General features: G+C 42.8%; 1 long non-coding RNA gene across 4 annotated transcripts in view; it reads right to left on the reverse strand.

Annotated features, from left to right (window-relative positions):
• Window positions 1-22,969, reverse strand: part of LOC111934019 (uncharacterized) — a 73,697-nt gene extending 50,728 nt beyond the window's left edge. Inside the window, exons 1-9 of one of the 4 annotated variants that reach the window (XR_015275738.1) lie at window positions 22,756-22,969; window positions 20,270-21,846; window positions 17,936-17,976; window positions 17,218-17,492; window positions 13,205-13,427; window positions 11,053-11,258; window positions 10,406-10,538; window positions 5,810-5,969; window positions 1,638-1,950 (exon numbers count right to left, since the gene is read on the reverse strand). This is a non-coding gene — a long non-coding RNA (uncharacterized LOC111934019). Of the gene's footprint in view, window positions 1-1,637; window positions 1,951-5,809; window positions 5,970-10,405; window positions 11,011-11,052; window positions 11,259-13,204; window positions 13,428-17,217; window positions 17,493-17,935; window positions 17,977-20,269; window positions 21,847-22,755 lie in introns of those variants that run through there. The other 3 variants (XR_015275741.1, XR_015275739.1, XR_015275740.1) reach the window with 3 other exon arrangements.
• Window positions 22,970-25,969: the final 3,000 nt, after the last annotated feature.

The raw sequence follows: 25,969 nt of genomic DNA on the forward strand, positions 1-25,969 counted from the left end.
CCTGTTTCCTTTTCTTTTCTATTCATTGCTGCTTATTACCTGAAAGGTGTGATTTCAGACTAAGTTTGCAATACCCTCTGTTAGCTCCAGTAAAGCCATTGAATTCAAAGGGGTGGCCTCTGATGTACAGGATTTTCAGAGCAAAGGTGGCCTTGTCGAGCTCCTACTTAGTCAGAGAGCAATCAGATACTACAGCTCCTACTAGAGAGGGCAAAATTCCCAATTTGCCAGGCAGGGGAGGTTTGCTTACAAGTGGAATATGCTTTTTTTTGGATGGATTTCACATCTGAGTTCCCCAGATTGACCCAGGAAAAGGTGGAGGGAAACAAAAAAACAAACAAACAAACAAACAAAGAGAAAGGAAAAAGAGAAGAATCAACTGTCTGTTCAGATTAACCCATTTTCATGCTTGGGAAAAACCAAGTTTTTTTTTTAAATATAGAATGAAAACAAATAGCAATAAGAGATGTTTTGGGCACAGCATTTTCAGACTGTCTCCTCTCCTTTTCTCTCTTCTGAGGGGCCAGCAGTGCAAGAGGGGATGTGTTTTTCCTCATTTTACACTTGCAAGCCAAAGCCCTTTTCTGGCTCTGCTCTTGGTACAGCCAGGGGAAATATTTTCATGAAATTTCCTCAGAAAGTAAAGAAGTCCCTGTTGGTCCCTGCTGTCTCTGTGTTGTTGCTGACCTCCTCTGAGGAAGTGTTCTGGCATTTCCACAATGGCTGAGGTACACTGACCTGAAGGGAACAAAATTCCAAGAGCCTGGCTCAGATGGTAAATTGGACAGGACTTTTCCCTACTCTGGGAAGGCAGCCAGCCTTCCAGCTGCAGCCTGGGCCACCTCAGAGCAGACCTGGAGGGCACTTTCCTAGACCTCAATGAGAGCAGCCTTTATTAAAAGGAGAATTACAATATTAATAGGAAAATTATTTTGCTGCTAATGACAAAGAACTCAGTTTCTTCATACTTGGACACAGTTATATTCCCAACTATGCCAATCTCAATATTATCTCAGATGGATACTTGTTCCCAGGAGGCCCTTAGGGGAGTGACCTTATGTCCCTCTACCTTTGATAAACCACTGCCTGCATGCATATAAATCAATTAACACCATCAGCTTATGCTAATTCTGAATTTAGATGGCATGCTGGAAATAAACAGGGGTGTTTATGTCTGTCTAGAAAGAGACCACAATAACAACCTTCCTTCTTCCCCAACGTGCACACACAAATACACCCACACCCAGTGCCCATGCACACTGGGATGCAGCAGAACCCCGACTTCAAGGAGCCTTCATTCAGCTGCTTGTGCTCTCTCTGTTTTCTTGGGCAATTTGGACAAACAGAGCAGAAAAAATAACACCATGCAAGGTATAAATATCCCTTGTCAGCCATTTGCTTTCTGGTTTGCTGCTATGTCATTCCCATTCCTGCTTTTGTTGTTGTTCTGGTATTGCTTTCTTAAATTTAGGGTACTCTGAGGGGTGTGATGCTACTAGACTGGGAAGGAAAAAGACATTTAGAAGTGAAAAAAAATTACTCTGTTCATGAATACAGCTTCCTTTTTATCATAGCCTGAGCATCCACAAGAAATAGCATATCACAGGTTCCCCCCACCCACCACAAGCATGACTTACTGGTATTAATGGTCAAGAGCCATGCCTGAAGTGTTGGGTCCGGACAACAGCAGCTGGGAACACATCCAGGAGGGAGATGGAGCCTCAAGGCGCAGAGGATGATCAAAGGAGCCCAAACAGCCTTTGTGATCAGACCAAATGACAATTTCCCTCTTCACCTCTCCCCTGGCAGTCAGGTGAAGGGTGGTTCACAGACGGTGGCCAAGTCACAGCAAGCAGACACCCAACGAGCTTTAAGGCCCTCCAAGCTCATCAGCAAAAGCTCCTTGTGCTTCCTTCTGGAGAACTTTTCCTGCCCAGGCTCTTTCTGTGTCTGGACAATGAGTGGAGTATGAGGGTGCTATTTGTAGAGCAAAACACATCAGTATATGACATGTTTTAGTGCAAGACATGCAGAACTGTGTGCTGAGAATCTATTCTCTGCCATTGACATATCTCCACAATAAACATATTCATGAACTAGGGGTAATTTTTATCTCTGATTAAAGCTGTAAGCAGGCACAACTCCTTCTCGGTTGACAGCTCTGGGCAAGGAATGGATATGGCAGAATTGTCTAAAATACAAGTCAAGTTAATTTCCTTGGATCCTGCAATTCTCATCAACATGGGCATTTTCTGACGATCTGATTTACTTACCAGCAGTGCCCAGCCTTCTATGCCAAGGCAAAGAAAAACAGAGGACATATGCTGAAAAATTTGTAACATGGTCCCCTAATCAAGTGCTGGCTCCATCCTGTATCCTGTTATAAACTGTAATCTACATTGTGTCTACTGTACACATGTCATTATTCTTTCCTCCACTCTGCCTGATTGCGTTTAAATACTTTTTTTAAGTCATTATTGGTTCTCCTATTATTTATACTTTGCTTGGTTTGGTGGTTATCTCCTTTTCTTTTTAGCAGAGAGACCCAAGATTACTTTTATTCCTCATTTCATGGAGCAAATTAATTTCCAGCATCTCCCAATGCTACCCCAATAAATAGAGCCTGCTGTAGCCTTGTTTCCTCCCACAAGGAGACCAGGATGTTGAGCCAGTTCTGAATCTGGTCTTAGTTCTACTCCATGTTTGAGATATTCAGAGGATGGTCTCAGCTGAAACCCTGTCTGCTCACATTTTTAATATTTTTTCCATAGACTGTTATTTTTTTTTTTTCTCCTTTGTGTAGACTCCTTACTTCATCCTTATAAATCTACAAAATACCCCTAAAATTATTCATCTTTCATTTAAAACTGCTGAGGGCTAAACTGGCCCCTGTGCAGTCTGGAATGAGGAATTAAAACACCATAGCAGCATTCATAAGAACAGGTGTCCTCAAAAGAGAGATGGACACAGGCACACCCTAGTCACAGCCCCTCTATAAATAACAGAACTCCAGACCTCTTAAATACCCTCAGTAAGTCTCCCTAAGAGTTTTAGGGAGACATCATATTCCTTTAAAACTGAGCAGTCAAGTCTGCTTGGGGGCAGAGGAGCAGTGCCAGTGTCAGGCACACAGAGACAAGTGAGTTTTTTTAGGGTGGCAAAGCAAGGGAAAAGCAGCACTTATGGAGGTCTCTGCCCTTATACCTCTCTGTGCTCTGTGCCTGGTCCTGTTTTTGCTGAAGTGTCACCTTTCAGTGTGGGGGAAGGTGGGACTGTGCAGGTGGTGGCTCTCCCCAGGACAGGCAGAGTGATGTGGCTGGAAGCTGGCCGAGCCCCGGCGCTGCTTTACGCCATCCCGGCTGGTGGCACTGCCATCCCGGCTGGTGGCACTGCCATCCCGGCTGGTGGCACTGCCATCCCGGCTGGTGGCACTGCCATCCCTGCAGGAACCTTGACGCTGGCAAAGGGGGAGGGCAGGGATCAAGCACCAGTCAAGGTCAGCAACAGGAGCAGTGATGCAAGGGGGAAATGCATCACGGGCAGTGGGGAGCCGGCTCCACGCTGAGCCCGGGAGCAGCTCGGAGATGATGCTGTGAATGTGGGACTGGCCAGCTACAGACACAAAACTGGGCTTTTCTCTGCTTGAGAAACAGGGAGAAAACAAAGCATCCTTCAGCCAGCAAAGTGCTGCTCAGATCAGACTTCTAGAGGGAAGCGTGCTGAACTGGAAGGCAAAGAGGTCTGACATGGGCAAAAAACATATAATGTAGGATAAAGTGCGAAATCTTGCTGGCCAATGGCAAGAAAACCCTCTGTTTGTGAATCTAATAGGCGTGTGACACACACATGGTGGTAGTAGTTGAGCCTTCCCATCTGGCACTACTGATTAATCAAGTGCCTCTAAACCGAGGAAACCTCCGAAAATATCCATCGACAAGAGCTGAGAGTGTGAGAGAAAGTAAGACAACTCCAACTGTGTCGGCAGAGGCTGTGCTTGATGCTAACAGGTGGTGACGAACATTGCGTGATTTAGAGCTCAGAGGGGAATAGGAATCTGAAAGATCAAGTATCATTCCAAAACACTGACAGACTTTGGGATGTGAACCTTCAGGCTTGAGGTCTTCCAGGAGAGAGCAGAACATGAAAATAGGGAGAGGAAATGGAGAAATCGGCTCCTGTTCAGCATTTCCTGCCCTCAAAAACTCTTCATTATAAATAGTTAAAAAAGAAATTAGTAGCTCACCTGATATGCCAGCATTCTTGAGAATGCAGAACAACACAAAATCTGCTTTTGTTCTGATCTTAGACCAGTGTTCAGACCCTGTTCCTTGCTATCAGTAGTACCTTGCATCCTTTACACATTAAGTTGCAGTGACACCTGTACTCATACCCTATACAAATGTTGATTGGCAGGATGAAGACTGGCAAAGGTAGAATTTACAAGTGATTTATGAATGCAATTCAGTGTCTCTTGTTTATAAACAGCCTGGTTTCCTGAATTGCTGTATGCATCATTCCTGCAAAGATACACACAGGTCTCAGGTGCTCTGCAGCAAGAAATCTGCAAGGCAAGGAAGTGAAGGAGGAGAGGTGTAGTAAATGAAATAGGAGCTCTGGAGAAGAGAAAATTCGTTTCCCTGAAGTTGCAGGACTGAAGTTCAACAGTGGAAGGAGCTCACTGGCCTGGCAAGCCTGGATGCTGCCAAAGGAAAGCACTTTGGGATTGCCTTAGCACTGTCCCCAATATCCTTAGCAGTTATACACCCTGTTCTTCTCCTCAAGCACAGAACTACCTTGAAAACACTTTATCCCCCTTACATCCAGTATTAACCAGTAATATTAACCAGCCAAAGCTTTGCTATTGAACTCAAATAAAATGTGATCAGAATATCTGGTGGGGGAACTGCACAGAGCAGAGAATTTGTTTTCTTTTTCCATTGTGTCAGAATGAACCCTATGAAAAGAGGACGGTGCAGCTTTAATAATAAAAAAATAAAAAAATAAAAAAAAAAGCAAAAGAAAGAAGGAAAGAAAGAAAAAAAGAAAGAAAGGTGCCTCAGTTGTCTCGGCAGCTGATCAACAAAGGAGCAGTCGTGAGCTGTAACCTCTTGGAGCTGCAGTCTGGAACATGACACATGTCAGGCTATGATAAATGGTGCGGAGTGTGTGCAATTTCAAGCGCAATGCCCTTGAGATGCTCAGGACCCCGATCGCAAATGTTATTGTTAAATTAAACCTTAAAGGAAGGATTGGGAAGGGGAGGGGTGGGTTTGTGCCTGCGTGTCTATGTGTGTGTGTGTATGTGTGTAGTTTTATATATATATATATATATATATATATATATATATATATATATATATATATATATATATATATATATGGATATATGAAATGCACAGAAGAGAAGGGGAAAATGGCAAGGTGAGGAGAAAAAAACTTTATATTTCTTTTAATTGAATTGTGCATCTTCTAGGCCTGGTTGAGCTATGGGAGAACTTCAGGCAGGGGTTTTTCTATCCTACAGGCATTTTATTACTTTTGCTCCATCACAATTTGATAGCTAGAGATCAGCTAAAGTAGGCAGGTGCAAGATTGGAAAACAGGTAAATAAATAAATAAACACATGCCACAGATGTGCAGTTTCTCTAGCTCAAGTGTTCTGCGTCCAGGTACCTTTGAATCCAAATGAGTGAAGTTTCAGAGAGTATTGAGTGCTGATTTTTGGGAGCTGCCGGTCTCTGAGGGCTCGTTTGTTAGTTGGGTTGTTGTTTCATGGTGTGTGTTTGTTCTTTCTGAAACAAATACTCACTCTTAAAAGCTGCTCTGAGAAAGAGGCGACGTTTACATCCACATCCCACTGTGAGGAGAGCAGGGAATTTTGTGAGTCCTCCAGGCAGATTTCATCCCCAGCCTGCAAGAATGGCCCTGACGTGCAGCTCATTGCTTCTGTGGTGTCAGCGTCCTTTTTCCTGAGGTTTTGGAATGGGAATGGGGACAGAAGCAGTGTTTTAGACAAACAATTGCAGTAGAGTGAGTGGTCAAGGGATATGGAACAATGAGTAAGAAACAAAGAAACCTCTCCCATATGCTGAATAACCTTTTGCCAGGAGAGGTGGCGGGTAGAGCTCCACAAGCCTTACCCTCTGCATTTTACATCATGTGGATGCTGCAGAGAGCAGGGATTGGATCTCCTCTGCAGCTTCCAGCTGCTTCCTTGCTCCCTCTAAAAGGGTGAGAGCCAACATGTTCCTACCTTGAGGCTGTCTCTGGTCACTCTGGACCTGGACTTGAATCTGTTCCTCTCTGCTCTTCCTTCTGCTGCCTATTTAGTGTCTTCCGTCTTTCCCATGTGCAGAGGAGCCTCCAGTTTGAAACTCGCACAGATTCCTCAGAAGTCCTCTCTTTACTTTCTCCCTTTCCACCCTCCCTCCCCCAGCACATCCATGCTAAGTGCAATTAGTGTAGGCAGTGCAGGAAACACAGTGGAGAAGGGAGCTGTGTAAACGAGGGGGAGGACACGGAGTGGGTGAGGTACGGGGTGGGGGAGCTGGAAAGTGTTCAAGGGGAAATGCTTGCACGGCTCACATAATTGAAGGGAAGAAAGAAGCAATGAGCAGCATAAACCCTTCACTGGAAAAGGAGATGGGAAAAGCCTTTAAATCATGATGGAAAGTAAATTCAAACAAAACAGTAAAAGGTAACAAAGGACTAGCAGTGACTCATTTAGCAAGATATATTGTTTGTTCTAATTTTTACCAGGTACAAGACAAACCCACTGGCTGGAAATAACCAGCATAGGAGACCTCCATGACCTATTTAAAACACTCAGGACAAGGAAAACAGGTAGCAGAGACCTGGCTGCACCAAACTGCTGTATCCATCTGCTTATTGCTCCTGGTTGCCTCCAGAGTGACTCATTGCCCATTAAAACTTCCAGAGTGTCATGACAGCATTAAAACCAAGGCTCAGATTTAGGAAATATATTCAAACAACATATTAGATACCAAAGTACTAAGATTATTATTTTTAGATGCATCTTATGAACATCCTACAGCTTGTTTTGTACTTTTTGACTACTGTTGCCTAGCGTCCAGGAAAAGTCAAGTCCTTTTTCAGTTCTTTGGAACATTTCCTCCATGTTTCTTGTTATTAAAGAAAATAAACATTAGACAAAAGCAGATTTTATTGTATCTATAAATAATTCAATGCAGATGGATTCATGGAAAATACCAGCAGGCAGATTTTCAGAGAGAAAGAAAGAAAGGGAATGATCTAAGGTTAGATGATGAAGAAACAGAAAGAGGAAAGCAGCAAAAAACTATAAGATGAGAATTGATACAAACAAGAAGATAACTAATTAAGGTTAGTTGAACATAAAGATTCCTTGGAAAGACAACTCAATCTCTGCAAAAAGTTTGTATCCTTTAGTTATGAGCTCCTGCTACCAAGGAAAAGTCATTTGCTATGTGTATTGGAAGGGTACTAGGGACTTGCATTTAATCACCTCTAATAATGACTCTTAATTTTTCCTTTTGGGGACAGGTGGCAAGTGATGATAATGTTGAGATGATTATTTAATGATAAATTAAATTATCCTTTATCACCTATCACAGGATCCTGTGGACTTAGAAGCCTGTGTGGATAGATGCCTGAAAACTTGTTGATATTCAATATTCTGTCTCATCCTAGAAGAACACCTGTTGCATTACAGCATGGAAGGTTATATGAATTGAACATTGAAAAGAAGTTTGGCCTGTAGGTAGGAGGAGCTAGTGAAGAAATGAGTGGTGGGAAGGAATAAGTGAATAAGTGCATTTTTAGGAGGAATGGAGCAGCTTTCCTTGATTGCAAACAGCCATTTCCAAGCCACCAATTTTTGCTGATGTTGCACCAGAAAAGCCTTCCTTGAGGTATTGCTTCAGCCAGGCAAAGTGGAATAAAAGCCAGTTAAGACCTCAGCTGGAGTCATTGAAGCAAACATAAAGCAAAAACCCGTGTTATATGGGATCCCTCCCTGCACCACATAAGACATACAAGGCCTCTTTGTCCAGTCACTGCTTGGACAGGAATTGTATTTTTGTGATGTATCTTGGCTTTTGTATCTGTGCATAACCAAAAATGGGTGCTGAAGTGGAAGGCAGAGGAGCTGTAAACCAGGTCTGTGACAGGAGCTGAACGTGTCTCTGCTCCCTAGGAGTGCTTTTGGGAAAGGTGCTGCAGCACTGAGCTAACTTCTGCAAACACAGGGTGTCAGGGGAGGGAGACAGGAAGGTTTCCAGGGAAGAGAACCACCCACCCACAGGCGGGAAGAAAGATTTACTTCAGACATTAGAGAAACAGAAGTAGAAGCGCAGGGAGAAATCTTCTTCTTGCCATTCTGCTGCTTTGCCACATGCTGGGGGAGCAGCACATTGTTCTCCAGCTGAACAATGCCCAGTTCCCACCACGTGCAAAGGGAAAAGAATGTGAGCTTTGCTTTGCTTTATTATCAACTTGTGCAGTGCAGAGATAACTGCACAAGCTGCTCGGTCCCCGAAAAGCGAAGATGAATTTTGATCAAAATTGGATTACAGGGCATTTCATTTCTACTTAAGAATGGTTCTGAATTGGTTTCCCATTTACTCAATATCCACAAAAATAACAAAATAAAAACTGTCAAGGCAGAATAATGCTGCTGAAAAGAAAAAATAAAGCTCAAAAATTTGCCGAAAAATAATTGGACTGAAACAGCTCCAAGTCAGATTAGCCTTAAATCTTCTTAAGAATGATGAAGGCTCTTGCAACCAAAGGCAAGATATTTCATTAGGCTGATTCTGCATATTTAATTCTCAGTGTGCCAATTTAATGTAATATTTTTGGTTATCAGGGACCGTTCTTTCTTGATATATAATAATGACATTGCATTTGGTTTAAAAGTAGAAGTCCACAATCAAGGCAATCACAGACTATTAAGTGCTCAGTCAAGTCCCAATCAAATTGTGTTCAAATGGGTTAAAGGGGGACAGTCAGAGCTGCCAGTCCCAAAATACAGCCCAGCCCTTCAGCCCATCCTGTGGCCAAAGGAATAGTACTCTCTTGACTTCAGCAGAGTCTGTGATGGAAAATATTTCTGTCCAAAACAAAATTGGCCTGTAATCTGGGTAAGCTATTCAGAGCAAACAGTGGCAAATTTAGCCTTTTCTCCTGATCACAAATCATCTGTCTACGGACTTTGTTGTTTTAATGCCTTTGCATGTATTTGTCTGACAAATACTAAATATAAAAATAGCTCAGAAGCATAGTGACATAGATTATATCTTGTATTATCTATGGTAGATTGTGGTATATGACTGGTCCTCTAGGTTACACTGCAATTTAGCCATAGAGCAAATATGTTAAAATACCAGTGTAAAATGTACTAAATCAGATCCTCATGAATTTTAAAGCCTGGAGTCTGAAGCTCTTCCTCAATCTGTTTACCAAATCAGTGCGGCTGCTCTCGAATTAAAGTGCAGTGCCCCATAAGCAAGATCAGGCTTATGAGCCATCATAAACCCACTTTGCACTTGTAAATGGCAGCTGATTCAGCTGTAACCTGAAAGCAGCTTTTGGGACCAGAGTATTAAACATTTCCAAAAGTTTCTAACCATTGTCAACCTTCTAGGCTCTTCCAAAATCATCCAGCATGCCAGGCTGTGGGTTCTGAGTTGAGTGAAGTGTCTGTCCTCAGTAGGAATCCATTGAAATGCAGCAGCAATGTCTTCTTTGTTTTAAAATGTTTGTTTTATAACAACACATGTTTATAAATGTGTGTGTGTTTGTGAAGGGATTGATTGAAAATAAGGTCATAATACTGAAAAGTAGAAAATCTACATTTTTGCCAAACAATGTAGAAATGTTGCGTGTGAGGGTCAGATACAGAGGGAAATTCCATTTAAAGGGTTGAAGGCTCAGTGTGATGGCACAGAGACTAATGTCAGTGTTTGCTACTCTGAGCCTAATTTTGTCAGAGATTTCTGCTTCAGGACCTCAGGTTTCACCTCTCCATGGAGGACATAATGTACATCTTATGGTTTAGTCTTTTTTCTGGTGCCAGAATGGCAGAGCCAGGGCTGTGAACGTCTCCCAAACCAGACTAGAGAGGACTGAAGCCTACCCATAGGCACAGGCTGCCCAGAGAAACTGTGGATGCCACACTCCTGACAGTGTTCAAGGCCAGGTTGGACAGGCTCTGAGCAATCTGCTCTAGTGGAAGGTGCCTCTGCCAATTCCAGGGGGGTTGGGCTGGGTGGTTTTTGGAGGTCGCTTTGAACTCAAACCTCTCTCTGTGAGATGAAGGAAGGATATCCATACATTCCTTATGCCCTGAGTGGACATTCAGCCAAGAGAATACTTGTTCTATAGTTACACAAAACCTATTTATTACCTGTGAGAGATCTGATCCTCAGGTATGTGCCGGGAAAAGGAAAGTATTCACTGGGTCATGTTGTCTCCTCCTGTCTCAGATGTTTTGCAGTATTTCTCTCCAAGAAGAAAACTTTTCTTGCTGATGTGCCAATCTCTCAGAAAAAAAAAAAAAAAAAGAAAAAAAAAAGAAAAAAAACAAAAAGACAAAAATTCCCCTTCTGCCGACATTCCCTTCCGAGTCTGGGAACCTCTATTGTCTTTTCTCTGGTAATAAATGATAATAATTAAAGGCAAATACACAATAATTAGTCACACTAGGTTTATCCATCTGGCATACCTGTATCTCATCACTGTGTCTTTGAAACAGATGACAAGCACCATATTGCACAACATCCTGCTAATGGGTCTGAGCAGGGAAAAAGAAGGTAAAAGGGTTACCACAAAAAAAAAAAAAAAAAGTAAAGAAAGTAAAAGAAAAAAAAGGGTTAGCAACAGGGACTGGCATTATAAACATTATAGAACACTTTAAAAAATAGTGGTGGCTGACTGTCAAGTTACAAACCACTTAGTGGCAGATGGGCTTTTGACTGTGGGTTAGGAAAACATGGAAATATTCAGTCCTTGGCTTAAACTACCTCCTCCTTAAAATACCTGTACCTGACATACCTGCTGTTGAAACAAGGATCATTTCCTGGAAGATTTTAGCTGGGCATGCAGATGGATGAGGAAAACAAGCCATTCTAAAAGCTAACTGAAAATTTGGTTTCGTTCTGAGGATAAGACATTATGGACCCAGTAATCAGCTATTTTGGCTCCTCTTCTGTAGGTTGATTGGTGCACACCAGGAGCCTCACCATGGCTATCAGGGCTGCCTGAGAGAAGGCAGAGGAAAATTAATACAGCAAGGAATTTTCAACAAATATTTACTTCTTTAAAAAAAATGATCATACAAGTCTGGCATTTGATTTCTGGGAACTTGTGAGAAGCAGAGATTTACTTGTATAAATAATCACAGGGAGCCAATTTCAGTCACATGTATTCAGATTTCGATTAAACCTCCACAAGTGCTTCAACTCCCTTTCAAAGAAAAAGCAGAGCCTGGCATGCTCTGGTTGTAATGATTTTTGGGTTGCAGTGCAGTCATGCCCAGGACAACCTCAGAGGATGTTACCTAGCTGCATAAAAACAAAGAAAGCAAACAAAGGCAGTGCCTGACCAAAAGCCTCCACAACCTTGGTGCAGGATGAGCATCGGGCACAAAAGTGATTTTGTGCTTCCCCAGGTCTAACCTGCCTGAGCTTTGCAGAGCTGATAGCTGAAAGCTACCAGATGGCACTCTCTAAAGCAATAATATTAATTTTTAAAGTAGTCTATTATAGATTCCGAGGTGAAAAAAAAGTAATTTGTAATTTACACCCACTACCCATCCGAGCTTCAAGGCAAAATCTTCCTTCATAAACAACAAGCTGCCCTGTCACTCGCACTCTGTGAAGATTTGTATCTGGCTGGGATTTAGGGAACATCTCAATTCTGCCTTTGCATCTTCTGTAGGTGTTACTGAGCTGAAACACCACAAGTCATGGGTGGTTGGTGTGATGCCAGCAGCTGTACTGCTCTCTGTTGAACATCCCAGTCTCAGGAAGGGAATAACCACGACCCTGGCCAAAATTCCCTGCACTCAGGAAATGCATCCCAATGTTTGCAACAATGGTAATGGCAAATAGCTTCATTTTCATGTAGTTCTTGTGCATTAGGATCCCTGATCATACAGGAAGAAAATAATGGAAAGGGTGAAGGGAGGTTCTAAAGGTGATGCTCCCCTAACACCTCCTACTAACTCTATCCCTGACCATATTAACACAGGGAATGCATCATTAACTGAGTTGGGAGAACTGATATTTATTTGAATATACCTGGAGCTTATCTTGCACAACTTTGCCTCCCAGAAGCATTTCAGCCAAGCTAAGCCCACTGGCATACATCACACACAATAAGCTGTGATGCTCTTGCAGTAGTCTGGAAATGCAAAATATTTGCATTGGTCTGCAAATGAATTGTCTCCCTCAGTGTGGGAAGAACAGTGAGGCTCTGGGATGGGGAACTTATATAAAACCAGAGCAAAACCCTGGAGTTTGTCATTAATTCTTCCTAGGTAAATTAACTGGGGACAAGGCTTTCAAAATACTTCCTGTACATATTTTCTATACAAAGAGACCTTCTCTTGTTTGTTTCTCTCTTCCTCTGGACAGTCCCTAGTGATGATTTTCACAGCTCTTATGGAAGCAGCTCATTGTTCTGCAGAGACTTAATTAAAGTGTACTTCCATGAGAAATTAGGCTATTGTATTTATTTAATCTTTATGGTAATTGCTGTAGAAGGGCTGTGACTGTCTGCATCCTACTCTCACACCCACATCTCTCCCCACCCCACGGCCACCACTCCCTGAAGGAAATGGCAAGTTGTTCTGCCCTGGTTGAACTCCTCATCTGCTCAAGTGATGCATTTGAACTTTAACCCACAGACAGCAATATTTGCTCACCATGCCAGCGTCGTTCACAGGCTTAAGATGAGCTGGAAACACTCTGCAGAGAGAAACGTGCTCGTGGTTTTCTTCTCCCACGTATCAGCTGATATTGCATTGACTTCTCACAGCTGTACTGGCTTATTAGCAGAGCTCATGTGGTATTTCACAATTTCTGTGCCAGTCCATTGGTCTTTCCTATGCTGAATTTCATTTTGAAACTGTGCACTCTGTTGTTGTGGGAAAGCTTTCTCTTAAAATTAAAAAACTAAATGTCTATGAGTCCAGCTTACTCACCTGAGATGTTAAAGATACAATGTCAATCACCAGGTATCATTTTTGTCCAAATATTATCCAAGAAAAGTGTAAAATAAAGCTCTGGCACTTGATTGCTCTTGTGAGGGGTAGGAGGAATTGTATTCATTTGTTTTCAGAACATTTCTAGAGTGAGATGGGTCTATTTTCCAAAGAGATGTTGGTAAATTGAAAACAACATCAGGTTTCATTGAGTCCACTGTGCCTGGAAACGGATTAATAGAATTGCAGTGAGGAATAAAAACCAAATAAATGTAATTAAAGCCTCCAAATGGTCCGATGCCAATGTGATTGGCATTTTTTATTTTGTCCTCAAAGACTGAGCTCCCAAAAAGCATTTGTCCTGAGATGCACCAGCAGGCAGGTGATCTACCCCCCTCCCAGACCATACCTAAAGTTCAAGTCTGAGTCAAGAGAGTCACATCACAGGAAGAGGAAAATTGAGGTTTCTGTCTCATCATTGTAAAGATGAAATTGCATTTTCTATCATACTGTAACATCCTGTTTAAATTGCTATTGCTGCAATCCTCTCACATACAGAGAGAGGATTCGTATTTAACATAATTTTTCAGATTGGTTGAATAAAACACAAGAATCCAGCTTTTCATAAATCAGTTGTCTGAAGGACAGATTATAATCCAAAGCATTTCCAGAAATTCTCTCGTCTGTCTTCTGCCAGGTATGTATTTTATGCAATTGATAACCTCCACTTTGTTTCCATATGAACTGACTATTCTCTTTCATTCTGTCCCACAGGGCTCTGTGCTGGCCCTGGTGCTTCTGAAGCTCTGAATTGGCTTCCTCTTCTAAATCAGCATGAGGAGTGAATTATTATTGCAACATCACATCACTATCACTCAGATTCACTTTGATTTATCTGCAGGCTGATCCCAACAGCCCAGCTCTGCTTTCTTGCTGGGTTGATGCAGCTATTGTTTCAAATCTGGTGTAGAGACACCGTATCTGTGTTCTTTCTTTGCAGTTTGCCTTTCTGGATGGAGGGCTGTGTAACTCCATCCTGACATAAGGGACCCGTCCACCACTTTGGAAGAAGATATGAGAAACCACTCACTAGGCAAAAATGGAATAATACATCTCCACTGCACTGCAAAAGCTTTAACCTAATCCTTTGGGCACAGAGAATTGCTTCAACTCGAGATTTTATAGCCATTCAAAACTTTTTTTTTTTACTGTTAACCCTGACTACTCCTCTTCTCCATGTAACTATCTGATGGCTGTGTAGATCCCACTGAAGTCTGACTCTGGGGAAATCTTCCCACAAAATTAACTTTTCTGACATTCTAATTCCTGAGCTAATATTTCTTATTCTGCTTCATTTTTTTTGTAGCAATGACAAAAACAAGGTAAAGAAAGGGTGATTCCTAACTTCTGAAGAGGCATAATATTAAAATATCTGGAAACTTTAGATGCAGTTTGAGGATGACCCTTCATAGGTGCTGTGTTTGCACGTCAAATGAGGTATATTCCAGTCTGAGAGGTCTTCCCATCTTAGGAAAACACCAGATTTAGTAGGTACCTAAAACAACCAAAGGTGTTAAAAAATGAGTAATCTGCTCTTTTGCTTGTTTTCTGAGCAGGCTCAGTTTTTAGGTAAAGAAAATCTGTGAGATTGTTTTTGGGACTTTCAATTTGTCTGGGTTTTGCTCCATAGCTGTGACCTCAGCCATCTGCAATCTGTTCCTACACATTCCCCCTTGTGCAGGTCTAGAAAATGGGGGCATGAGCTCAGCAGCTCAAATGAGCTTCCACCTGCAGCCCCTCCCGAGTGTATCTCCTCAGACCCTCACCCTATTTGGAATTCCTTCTTTTCTACAATGCCTCCTCTCCTCAGAGAATTGCTCTTTTATTGAGCTTATTTTTGGACTCCAAAGGTGCTGTCAGGAAAGGCAGAGATGACAGTTCTCTTTGATGCAAACCGGGTAATACGACTGCACTTGCTGGCATGTTGTACCTACAGGAGTGGAGGGAATGCATCTGAGGGGATGTTTGATCTTCCATGACCATCTCTTACAATCCCTTTTTTTATATGGTTTATATACACTCCACCTGTGTCCAGGCACTGCAGCACCAAGGAATGATCTCTAAACAGAGCATGGCTGTGTTTAAACTGGCCTGTGTTATCCTTCAACCCCTGAAAAATCCATGGGGCCACACCTTACAGGGCCTAAAGGAAAGAAACAAAGATAAACAAAACAAAAAGCCCAGCGACTAGGAACGGGCAGAAACTTCAGCTCCATTATCACTCCCCTTCATCTGCTCAAAAACCCTCGCTGCAGGGGTTGTCATGGTGATGCAGGTTTGACCTCTCACTTTTTACTCTTCCAGGAGCTAAAAAGGTAAAAATGAGCCATTCTGTCTCGAATGAAAATCAACCTTCCTCAGTCAAAGGACGCCGAATTGCTTTTCTCCTTTGTCAAACCCGAATACAGGGGGTACAGAAATATATAAATAACCAGCACCAGCATCAAGGAGCATCCCTGGGATGTGGGAGTGGCTGTGGTGGATGGGGCTCAGAAGGAATGGTCCATCCCTAAGTTTCCTAGAAGTCACAAGGAGCCACATCCCGCATTTCCCCTTTGCTGCCTCGTTCTGTCTCTGCAGCCAGCTCCTTACTCAGCCACTTCAGCCTGGGGTTCGTGCCTGTGGCAGCTCTAGGGCAGAAAAATCAAACTATTGATTGAACCGTGTGGCAGCCTCATAAGGCATTATTAGCAGCCTGCTGTAAGCAGGACCAGAAAGGGTAAAACCATTTATTTTTATTAATATTCTTGAGAGTTAGGCTTTAGCAAACCTGCCATTTCCCTGGATTGGCAGCAAAGTCATTGCACCATCTCCTTGTCCCTGGATGAAGCTGGCAATGCACATGGAGGTCCTTCTGTTAGTGTGAGGGGTGGCCTAATGTATTGGGATAGAGCCCTTGTCTGAACTACGAGCCAAAGTAATCTCCTTCTGTCGATTACTATTGAATCTAAGTCCTCTGCTTTGATAACCAAATCCTTCCCTACTTGCTCATTCCCCCCATCCAGTCTCTCCTCCCACCACTTTCACACAGCGCCAGGGTAGCTTGACATGTGAAACCAGCATGACTTCAAATCAAATATGCAGGTTAACGACAAGCTGGCCTTGAATGAAACATTTGAAGAACCTCTGATGCAAATTCCCTGACGCTTAACACGGCTCCATCAAATCTCTTCCTGCATGAGACTCTCTCTACCAGTTCTACCTTAAACAAGAGCTACTGAATTTGCTTGACAGAATCAAAACAACCTAAGGTATAGATATAAATACACATACACACATTATATATTTTGCATGTGTGTGTGTGTATTTATATATGTCATATATATAAAGTGCCAGCCTTAAAATCCTACTAAACTGTAACTGAAGTCTGGAGTCAACTAAAGTTCAAATATTTCCCATGATTTTGGTAGGGAAGGTTATGAGAACAAGTGCTTTTGGGTGGTGTACTGATGTAGAACGTACTCACAGCACCAGACAACAGGAGTTCAGCTCCTCTCCAAATGCCATTGTCCCCAAACCAGGGACCATCTCTCTGAAGATCCCTCACTCACACATCCCTGCTTCTACTTTTCCCTCCTTACAGATGAATCTTCAGTAAAATGTGTTCAACAGGCAGGTCTGACAGTCCTTCCTGCCTCCCCACGTGCACTCACCAACCCCCAGACACACCCCAGTGCCTGGGCCCTCGAAGGTTTTGTGCCTGAACCCCTGAGGTGTTTCAGCAGAATGAAGGTCCTTCTGCCTCCCATGTGCTCCAGAAGCAGAGCTGTGCTGAGCACCAAGTTCCTCCAGGATGAAGACTATCACTCAGACCCAGCCATGGGACCTTTGGCTCCTGTGCAATCAGCAATACTCATTGAGGCACTAGCTCCTCCTCCTTGCCCACCATCTCAATTAGTAACTTCAAGAGTTCTGAGAGCTGATGAATATGGGCAGCCTCTGCCATGACTCACCTTTCTCCTTTGTCAGCCTCCCTGGCGTGTGCAGCCCCTCCTCTCCTCATCACACGCAGCAGCCTGGGCTGTCCTTGTCACAGGGCTCATGCTGCACCTCTTACTCATTTCTGGAAACAGCCACAGACTTTTCCTTAGAATCCATCACCTCCTCCAGCTCCAGCAGTGACCATCTCTGCAAGAGTCACCGTGACCTCCTGATTCATTCAGAGGAGGCACATCATGAAGGGACACAGTAGATTGTTTCTTGCTCTCAGCAGGAAGACCATGATGCCCTGAGTTATGAAAACAGACAGTATTAGTGACAACACTTTAAGGCTAGTTTGTGGAAGGGCATTCCACAGGTTAATTATATCTGTGAAACTTTTCCTCTACAACAGTACAGCCCAGTGAGTCTGATTTGCCTCTATGAAAGGTGTCTGTCACAGCCCATGCAAGCCATTTCTTGCAGGCAGTCTCTAAGAGTAAGCTTTACAGAGGAAAAATAAATATTTTCTCAGACAAACCCTTTTGTCTTAATTGCAGTTATACCAAAAGCAAAAGCACCTCTGCTTAGACTTACTTTGGGGTGAGAGGGATTGAAGTAAATAGTGCCCTGATCCCATTGTTTTTGTCTTGTAAACTCTGGAAATAATTGAGGGGATGCTATGAAGGTGTTAATTTCTGTATATTTATGCTCAGAAGTTCAGCCCTGAAATGCAAATTAAAAAGAACTTACCACCACTTTTTCTCTCTCTGTTATCCTGCATTTTCCACAGCCTGAAAGATATAAGTCATTAGATAAATGACTGCCAGTGGAATGCTATAGCTGCAATGTAAACTATGAAGAAAAAATCCATAACAACAACAAAAAAAAATGACACCTCCCTCAGAGAAAAGTTCTGCTTTTCACATTTAAATGTACTAGTTATCAGTTATTCCTGTTCACAGGGCATTAAAATACATGCTGTTTCCTAAGCACTGGTGCTGCTCTAACTAGACTCAAGCTTGGAGCTAAAATAGAACATTTTTTACCAAGCAGTATAATGTAAAACTGTTGTCTAAACATCTCTCCTCCTTACTAGGTCTCTCTACAGTTTTCTCCAGAGAATCCTGCTTTTTCTTTATAGCATCATCATTTATGTCTTTGTTTATTAGTGGAATGAACTTGTCAGTATTTCTCTTCCCACCAGCCAACCTTTGTCCCAGCTCCCTACGTGCTCATCTCTCCAGCTTGGATCAGACACAATGGAGAGAGCTCCTGCCAAAGTCGTTTCAACATCAGCCGTTGAGCCCGCTGCAGGGCGAGGAGGTCAGCCCTGGATCCTCGCCGGTGGCCTCCGCAGCCCAGGGGTCACCGTGGGGCCAGCGAACACTGGCCAGGGCTGCCGTGGTCATGCCCAGGGGCTCTGCTGTCCAGAAGTGGCACTGGGAGGTGGAAGGGATCTTGCAGGTTGCCCTGAACACACAGCCACGGACCCAGCCCAGGCATGGGGTGGGAAGAGGTGTCTGATGGAATTCCCAGGACAGATTCCATGTGGAATGCCATACTGGGATGGGCTATAAGATACTGCCACGATGCTGGAAGAAACTTTAATGCCCCCAACCCCTGAGATATGAGAGTGATTCCTGAATTTCAGGACTCATCTTCTGATTTCACCACTAATTCACCAGTTTAACCCACACGCTGCCTGCAGATGCTCCGTCCTTCAAAAAGACAAAGTTTATCCCCCTGCAATATTTTGCTTTTAACTCACAACTTCTGCTTTCAAGGCTACAAGGATACTCGAGTCTGACTTTGAGTCCTGCCAGAGATTTCCTTCTGTGATTTTTAGGTAAACCAGCTGGGGAAATTAGTGACAAATAAACTCTTGCCTAAGTTGGAGCAGATTAGCGGCAGAGCCCCCGTGCACGGCTCCTCTCCGGCGGGGGGATTCCTGTGTAAGCAACTCTCTGCAGGTTGAGAAGTTGCTGTGTGTCAGCTGATCCATGGCAAATGTGATATAATTTAAGGGAGTTTAATCCTTTTTCTTTGCCAGTCCACATGATGAGTTCGTGCAGGGTAGTTGGTACACAGTAAATTCACACCGTAATTTACTGTGCACTAATTTCCCAAAGCTTTTAATTTCACAGTGTCTCAGTTTCCTCATCTGTAAAAGAGAGATAATAAATACTTTCCTTTCTGGCAGGAGTGCTCGAGATCCTTCAGCAGTAAACATAAAAGGAAACATTTTAAAATAGTTACTTACACGAAACTTAATTTTTGGTGTAAACGGTTATTTGTGTCTGATCTTATACTAGAACAGCGTGAGACTAGATGTAGAAGCAAGTAAAATTTGAAAAGTAAATAACTTCTGTTAAAAACAACTAGGATACTGACCACAATATTATTTATATGCAACTGGAATTGCAAATATTTTTTTAAAGATTTCTGTTTCAATCCATCTGTGATTCCTTACAAAGGAGAAAAAAACTAAAATTATGTATTTGCCATAAAGATGCACTAGACCGTTTTCTTTAAAAAGAAGCAACATGTGTCAGGAAGGCCTAAACCTTGTATTTCTCAGGAGACCCTAAACTTCTTTTTGAGCGAGTGATGCATGATCAGACCCAGAAAACAGTGTGGTTTTATTTCAGATTTTTCTAGACTGTAATAGCCCAAGGGTATGTGCTATAAACTGGAGGAGTTGAAGGAGACCTGTTTTTAAGAGGAACGTGGTTAGGTTTCTGTTTCTGATTGGAATGTTTGGTTTAAACTTTTCTTTTAGGGGAACAGTTCAAAACTAGTCGCAGTTTCAGCGATGACTAAATTCACATCGCAATCCCTGTCCCTGGGAGTTGTCCTTCTGGTGCAGCTGAGACTTCAAGAAAGGAAAATTTGCCTTTAAAAATTAATCTTCAATCTGAAATTATGAGTATAGTATTAAAACCTAAAGACTGTGGAGGTCAGGAAGCAAAATGAAAATCAGGAACTTTTTTTCATTAGCATCCATATACTGAAAATTCAGATTAACATATAAAAAGGAAACACTTGAAACTTGTGTATATGGATATAAGACTCTTTTTTTCCCACCTCACTTGCTGAAGGAAACTTTTAGATCTGCTCCTGCTGTAGTAACAAAGCAGTTTAAATTGAAAACGCATTCCATTTCTTCCTTTTCTATTTCTTCAGGTATTTCTGAGTGATATTTCACACAGGCAAAGAACAGCTAATTCCAATCAGCGGTTGCCTCCTTGAGAGAGCTACAACGAGGTGCAAGGCAGCTCTGCTCCGTTCCGTGGTACTCAACTGCCATCCACTGGAGGAGAGAGGCAGAGGCAGGAGATCTTCTCAACCCTTTATAAGTCACAGCAAAAATAAAAAAGAAAGTATGAACTTGGGTCGTACTTTGCTTATTTATCTGTTCTCTTGCGTCTCCATAACACGGAGCACAATTGAAGTTAATAAGTCTGAGAAAATACAACTGACAAGAAAATCCTTTCGCTTTCTTGATGAAGTAAATGCAGTAGTGACTGTCCTTAACCACTGTCTATAAATCCAATTATTCTTAATAGCCATTTGAAGAGAAGGAAAAGGAAAGGAGTTAAGGAAAAGTACGGTTTTAAGATATGGACACTGATCCAGTTTAGGGCAAGATTCCTAGAGCACAGTCTTTTCCACTAGAAAGCACACAGGAATCTCCTTTAGTATGCTTATGTAAATGTTAAATTCTCAGGATATCACTAATTAAATGAAAAACAATTACAATGAAAGTCTCTAAGTTTTGACTGCAACAAGAGTAATAGCAGAAAACAGGCTGGCTGCAGCCAGGGATCTTGTCCATCTGCCCGACATTTTGATGCCTCAGCTGACTTGAATTAGGAGAGAATAACTTGGAAGATTTTTGAGTGCATCCAGCCCCGAGTTCAGAGAGTCCTCTGAAGCAGTGACTTATATTGCATAAGATCATGCAGGGAGCTCCCGGTTGTGCTCTTGACGGCTTTATTAGAAACACAGTGGTGGATCTGTGCGATATAAAAACCATCCAGGGGAGAGCTTCAACACCTGACGCCCCTTCTGCGCAAGGCACAGAAATATTTGGGTGCGAGGTGGGGAAAATAAAATAAATAGCTGTGAGTGCTTCACCGTTCCCGGTAGCTCCCGTCACCCTGCCCTTTCCCCCCAAAGACGCGCCTCCCATGCAACACATGCTGGAGTGAACTTTTGCTCCCCGGAAAATGGGACAAGGCTGTTCCCCATGCAGATGGGAGAGGACATTTCCTCAGATTCCTGCGGCTCCACACTGAAGGATGCTGTGTTTGATAAGGTTGAGATCCTCGGTACCCTGAGATCGAGCTTTTCGTTTCTGGTGAGGCCCTTGACAGCTGAGATGGGCGGCTCTTGTTTGATTGTCGCTCTCCATCACGCTCAGGGAAAGCAGGGCTGGAAATATGGGTGGAAATATCCTTTTCTGCCTTCCCTTCTGCAGGAGCCTGACTTGTGCTTGACTCGTGTTCTGCAAATGCCGCAGTCCTTGCGTAGACAAAATCCTGCCAGCTTGGAGGTTTAGTTTGCCTGGCTAAAGGCTGCAGGATTTGACCTCTGGAAGCTCATGCTAAGTCCTCACAGCTCTGATTTGGAGTTTAAGCTTTGGCCTGGAATAACAATGACTGTGAGGGAAGCAATAGGTTATGAGCTGGGTTAAATGATACCTGCTTCTTGCCAGAAAGTCTAACTGTATTCAAGCAACTTCTGTCCTCATTTTCCTTGAAATAAATATATAAAGATGCTCAAACTTCCTATCTGAGCTGCAATAATGAAAATCATGTGCACATTAATTTGTGCAGGGGTCACCGAGTCTCCCCAGCTCAACGGTTTTCAAACCGAGTGCGTAGTAAGCCCATAAAACATTTATTTTTCATAATTTATGAAGCATTACATATTGTGAGTCCACAATGCCAGCTGACGTAATACGTGATAAATTTGAAATAACAAAACATTTCTCATGTATTTTCCTCCTGATGTGAGAATGTGGGACATAAATTTAAAATAAAGTTCCCTTAGAAGACAAAAGCAAGGCAAAAGAAAAGACTGCTCTTAAATCAATAAGTACTTATATTGCACCAATTTATTGAGCCATTCCCCCACTCCAAGGCTGTGGCTCCCAGCTTTTTGAAGCCTCTTGCTAGCCCTGCTTCAAAGCTGGAATGAAAGGCTGCTGGGGTGGGTCAGTGGTGCCCCCCACGAGCTGCGGGGGTGGCGGCGATGCCGCAGCTGCCAGTGCTGCCCTGTCCCTCCACGACCGCCAGCCCAGGCTCCCAGCACAGCTGCTCCCTGTCCTGAGCCTGGAAAAACCTTCCCAGGAACGATGACAGGCAGCAGGGCTCAAAATCAATACCGTGTAAAGGTAATTTTCCTCCGTAACAATTATCGTCCCTGTATTCCCAGGAAGAGTAGCAGTGAAAGGCTTTGCACTTTTGAAGATAACTTTCTAGTGCTAATTTAGTAGGCATGCAAATATGTAATTGTAGGATTATAATACAGAGCACAGAGCACTGCAGAAAACACTTAAAACTCACCTATGAAGCTCTGAATACCAGCTGATAAATTCTCATATTACGTGAAACACCTTACAGGCTGAAGGTTGAGACTCTCAGCATCTGTAAAATTGCCAAGTGACTCCTACCAAGCACTGAGTACCCAGTGCTCAGCACTATTTGGTTTCATTTTTGGCTTCTTCTGTTCAATTCAGTGCACCAAAGCAATATCTGCTTCAAGAAAACACTGCAATCCAAGGAAGGGAAAAAATGTGGAAGTTATTTGAATGCATGATGCAGAACAGGAGTGAAGGACAGAGCAGGGTAAAGAGGCTCAGGGACTTTGTCTGGTGTCAGTGTTCTGTTTTATAAATAAACACAAAAAATATTTAAAGATTGTGAAAAGACATCTTTTCAATAAAATAATGATCTTTCCTTTTAAGATCAGCTTTTATATTTGTGGACGTTGATTAAACTTTACACCAGATGAGAGGAAAAAAATATTAACATCCATATAAAAAAATACCCAACAGGAATGATGTGAAGTTCAGTGTATTGGAAGTCAGTTTTCCCAGGAAAAGACACAGCACAACCACCAGAGCCAGGCATGCAGGGACATCTACTGGCAGAGCAGCCAGCCCTGGCCTTGATGAGTACAAAAATCTTGTTTTACACAAAAACCCCTATCAGTTTCAGTGACAGCAGAAGGTTTTTGGCTGATCTAGTAAGGGGAATGTGTGCAGAAAAGGGAGAAAGAGACACTGGTTAGTCCCAGGGGTGAAATTAAGATTTTTCACAACACATCTCAGGGTGGGGTGTCCTCAGCTCAGCAACCCTGGCTGCAAAACCATGCCCACGGTGGGGATACTGGGCACACAGGCCATCTCACCCCTTCCAGCACCATTCCTGCACCCCTCTCCTGTTGATTTGGCCCTGTGCACAGGGGGAGCAAGGCTCAGGTCTCACCACAGAGTTCTCCTGGGGGACAGAGTTCACCTTGGGGACAGCAGTGAGGTTTGGCTGCTGTTTCGTCCCTCTACCCCAGCAGCAGATACCCCAAGCAGAACATTCCCAGAAGCAAAAGGCTCCGTGCCTCCTCTCTGCCCTTTAATGTAACCACAGGAGACAAGACACCTTTAATCCCTTCTGGAAAGATATGTACACCAGTCTGATGAGACAGAGCAGGAACCAGCCTGACCTCAACATTTGAAGCACTGCCTACCCTTCTCGAGACAGGGTGAGGATCACAAGCCAGGCAGCCTTACTGTAAAAAGATAAGAAGTGTTTGTTTTTCTCATCTCCAGATCAAGACAAATTTCTCAACTCCTTGTAGGAGTCCTGATTCTATAACTCATAAATGGAAATAAGTGTCTTTCTCCCCACCCCCACCCATGGCGTCTTCTCCACATACTGTTTTCTGCCCTCAGGGTATCTGTTCTATACTTCCAAAAAAAGTCCATCTGGTTATTTTACTGTAACACACTTACCAGAACTGTAAGATCATAGAAAAGACATTTGAAAAGGACCTCTGGAGGTTTCTAGGCCAGCCTCCTGCTTCTTGGAGTTTCATCTACACCAACACCAGATCAGACCGGGGATGTTTTTTGTGTAGGTGATCCCTGAAAGTCACCAAGGAGAGAAATCCCACCACTGCCCTGAATGACATGCCCAAGTGTGGTACTGCACCCCAGGTAAAGAAGTTTAATTCTAGTTTTAGACATAAGACATTAGCCTCGAAGTGAAACAATCATCCTTAGTAGCTGAACACTGTTCAGCAATATTGAAATTCCAGCTTGTACCTGAATTTCAAAACCACCCATTGGGTTATTTACATTTCAGTTTTAGTTCAAACCATCTATCCCTCCAGCACAGACCCTCAGAAAGGCCACAACTGGATGAAGTCCAGGTTTCTAACACACCTCCACCAAACAATGGGGGAAGAAAAAGGTTGAGAGGGGTTGGAAGATCAGGCAGGAGAGCTGGGAAGGAAGGGACCAGACATACACTGACAATGACAGAGACCTAAGATGGGACTCCAATAAATACCATGGGCATGCACTACCTTTAAGTCCCATTTCATCCACCTTAAATATACTCACTTTTACTTTGATTACACAGGGCTTTCAGCATCTTTAGGCTCTTCCAAAAAGCAGCTGCTAAAATCCAGCTAAGTGTTTCTTTAGAAGTAAAGCACCTACAAAATCTTTCACTTAGCTAACATTATGAAATTAGAAAATGATACATACAATTGCATTCCTTACAGTTATATACTTCATTTAAAACATTTCACCTGCTTTCCTTTTTTTCTTTCCTTTTTTTTTTCCCATTCATTACACAACATCTGAAAGATAAGAGAGGGAAATCATTTTGTTACTTTAAATACTTATCTCAAGCTCTCATTTTGAGTACATTGAATACATGCACTGTGCTAAAAAATGCACAAGGGAAAAAATTCCAAGGATACAGCTAAGAGATTGTGAGAAGAAAAAAACAGAAAACAACAACAGCAGATCATAGAAGAAGAAGTGTCTAAAAAATGAGAAACAACAAAAAAAGGGACAGAGCTATAGCATGGTAGAAGAAAAAAATAAATATACTACATAATTTATTGCAGGGAGAGTTCTGAAGAAAATGTCTTGTGAAATAAATATAATGCTCATGAGGACAAGAGATCTCATTCATATCCAATCTGTCTTGTGTAAAGAACTAGGCAATAATGTTCAAGTAAGTGAGTCACTGCGAGCTCTCCCAGTTCGGCTGAAGATTGCTCAATAGAAATAATAACAAGCCTCAGAAAAAAGACAGTGTAAGTACAGGTGGGAAAGGGAGACAAACTCAGAGCAATAAGTACATACAAAATATCGAGATTGCTGTACAAAGTAAAGGCATGATATGTGTCATTCTCTGCCTTCCAGACTATTCCTTCTGTGCCAGTGAAGGTCTGTGCCCAGGCTGACAGCTTCCCTCTGCTCTTCCTGTGCTTGAGACAGCACAGATGTGAGCAACTTGAATAAAAGGTGATTTATTTATGGGTCCAGAGCCAGGGATTTCTCAGTAAAGGACCTTCAGCTCCATATTCTGTTCCTCATAATGAGCCATGGATGTCCAAGTCCCAGAAAATGTCAAGTGCCCTTTGGTGCCACGGCTGTCCTGTTGGCAGAGGATCTGCTGAGGAGCAGGAAGGTGGTAGCTCAGGATGCAGGTGCTTTGGTGAATGAGAGTGATTTACATTTGCCATGAATTAGCTACATTTAAC

Source organism: Cyanistes caeruleus, chromosome 13, assembly GCF_971803275.1.
Source record: "Cyanistes caeruleus chromosome 13, bCyaCae1.hap1.1, whole genome shotgun sequence".
Classification (NCBI taxonomy): domain Eukaryota; kingdom Metazoa; phylum Chordata; class Aves; order Passeriformes; family Paridae; genus Cyanistes; species Cyanistes caeruleus.